General features: G+C 34.7%; 1 long non-coding RNA gene across 1 annotated transcript; it reads left to right on the top strand.

Moving 5' to 3' along the window:
- Positions 1-1,307: 1,307 nt before the first annotated feature.
- Positions 1,308-1,676, top strand: LOC112039848 (uncharacterized). Its single transcript, XR_002886037.2, has 3 exons — positions 1,308-1,402; positions 1,493-1,543; positions 1,625-1,676. It is a non-coding gene; the product is annotated as an uncharacterized LOC112039848 (long non-coding RNA).
- The last annotated feature ends 1,105 nt before the right edge of the window (positions 1,677-2,781 follow it).

Raw genomic sequence — 2,781 nt, 5'->3', positions numbered from 1 at the left:
GTATCAAATTTTGAGTATAACACATCATTTCTTTCTTTTATGCATTAAGTTTTTTTTTTTTTTTTTTTTTTTTTTTTTTTTTTTTTTTTTTTTTTTTTTTTTTTTTTCTGGGTCTATATTTGTCAGATTATAGCAGTGTTGTGTGTGTGAACTTCGATTTATAGGCCCGAGTCAATGCATGAGTACAACCTGACCCCTCATTTGTTGTATGCCGCGGAGTCTGTTGGTCTTGAAACTGAAACTATCATAGCTGTTTTGAATAAACTGTCAAAGACAAAGCTGCTTAAGGAAATGATTGATTTCACACATGCTTCCACGGCCAATTATGGCAAAGTGATGCTCGTGGTAAAGAAGAATAGGTACTTTGTGGAATCTCCATTTCCTGAGGCAAGTGACTATGTTTTGAGCTTTTTTGGTTATTGGCGGTGTATAGAGATTTTCAAGTTGTGATGCTAATGGGTAGTGAACTCTTTGCAGGAATGTGGAGCTGCTTGATGCTCAGATAATGCCTATGGTATATTAAATGAACATGTTGCTGAAGAAAGCAAGGAATTTATCCAGCTGCAAAATTGGGTAGTGCAGCCTGCTGAAGAGCACTCTGGAAATTCGCATAATGGAGGGAGTGTTGCTGTGACATTGAATGACAGTACACTGACATCCAAAGATGTCACTCCTGCTGCACTAGTCATTCAACCACTTAGGTTAGTAACTTAGTATTCTATAACCTATGATAAAAGTGCCCAGGCCTGCAGCTCTTATTTATTTTCTTTTCTCAAACTGTTATAACCATTTGAACGCGTTTCACATGTCTAATTTCATGAACACTAAATCATGCTATTTATAATTTCTATTTAGTTTCTTCATTATGTAAGTGACACTTCTTATTGATTTCAATCCATTAATTTACTCTTGAAATTTGGGGCATATGTTGTATTTCTAACAGTGAAGAATCTAGAGATGCTTATTAGTGAATTAGTAAGAAAAATAATCCAAATGCAAAACAGAATCTCACATAATCCTCAACAAGATTAAAGTCAAGTTCGGAAAGAAATTTAGATCAAAATGCAAAAATAAAATCTGGAAGAAAATCCGAAATGATTTTGCTCCTTGCATCATGAATTTGGTTGTAGTATTCCAAACAGTTTGTCTCTTATGATCACATTGTCCATTTGCCAACTAACATCAAATCGGTTAGATGCCAGTGAAAAAAAGTGAATGTATTGTTTCATTCAACTTCAGTGGATTTTCTATTTTTCTTGCTTCTTTGTGTTCTTTGGCTGGTTATGGATTTTAGTTTTTTCTTTGACAGTGTTTCTTTGGTGTTCAAAATCTTTATAGGGACGATCATGTGTCACCTGGACTACTAATGACTGCTAAGCTGGACAAAGATTTGGACACAGAGGTCACACTTATATTTTTTTATACATAATCAATTTCCATTGGCTGTATGTTTGACTGAAATTCCTTAACTTTTATGTTTTCTGTGATACAGAGTAGCATAAGGGAGAGGCAAGCTGATATTAATCATCTCAAGTTCATGCTGGTAGTAATCTTAATATTAATCATCTCAAGTTCATATTAAATACATGATTTGGCTATTTACTGTACTTCTTGTTCTGATTAGCATCAGAAGGAGTTGGAACTGTCACTGTTAAAAGAACAGATCGAGAAAGAAAAGGTATATGAGCAACTCAAAATGATTATGTTTAAATGAGACCTTGCCAAGTGGCTACATTTCATTTTTTCAAAGCATTCACAACATTAAAATTTCAAGATTGGACAAATTGAGTGCTGACACACATTATGGAATTATTGATGATTTTTTATGGGGCATTTTGTTTTCTTTTTTCTGAACCTTTTGTTCATGCAACGTTACTTTAGTGATTTATCATATGAACATGGAATTACTGTAGATGTCCCCCAACCTTACTAATAACACTCAAAAAAATATTGCACCTCCACCAGATGCATAAGTTCTAGGAGCCATCTTGCTCACAAGATCTAACTAAAAAGGGCACTGCAGGCCAGCCAAAGTATAGATATTACTGCTGCAAAATATAAGTATAAGAAGGATTAAGTTAAAATCTGATTCTTTCCTATATCCCAATGCGTGGTCTCCACGGGTTTCATAAATTATAGGAACATATTGAGTCAACTGAAGATATACATTTCTTCAAATAAATATTCATTTTTCAACGAGACATGAAATCAAAATTTTTAGAAATGCTGTTCTTGATGCAATAACTACCTTTTTTATTTTTGCATTTCACTTCTGGCCAGCTTGTTTTGTCTGACTTGCAAACCAAGGCTGAATCAGAAATCAGCAAAGCCCAAAAGCTTATCTCAGAAAAAGATAAGCTTAATTACAAGCTGCTGAAGGAAGTCTTTCAGGACTAGAAGAGGTACTGCATATAACATTTTGCTTGGACTGATTTTGTGTGTGTGAATGTACGTATACAGTCACAGTGCAGTCAATGCAGTGTCTGGGTTTGAATCATTTAATTTTGTTCTCTAACTTTTTTTGAGAGGCATTTGATAACTGTTTTGGTTGATGTAGGAATTACATGGAGGTCTGGAAGATTATGATGAGTATGAGGAGAAAGGTGAAGAGCCAGAGGAAGATGTTGGAGAGGCAGGAGATGAGGAAGAATATGAAGGAGAAGAAGAGGAAGATCCTAAGCCTACTAAGGAGGAGATAGAATACCTTGAATGAGGCAACAATTGAAAGAACAAATCAGAAAGCAAATGAAGAAAGATACCAGTTCTTCTCACAACAGTTCC

Source organism: Quercus suber, unplaced genomic scaffold (assembly GCF_002906115.3).
Source record: "Quercus suber isolate HL8 unplaced genomic scaffold, Cork oak 2.0 scaffold_42, whole genome shotgun sequence".
NCBI lineage: Eukaryota > Viridiplantae > Streptophyta > Magnoliopsida > Fagales > Fagaceae > Quercus > Quercus suber.
Note: the sequence above shows the minus strand (reverse complement) of the source record. Positions and strands in the feature narration are given on the sequence as shown.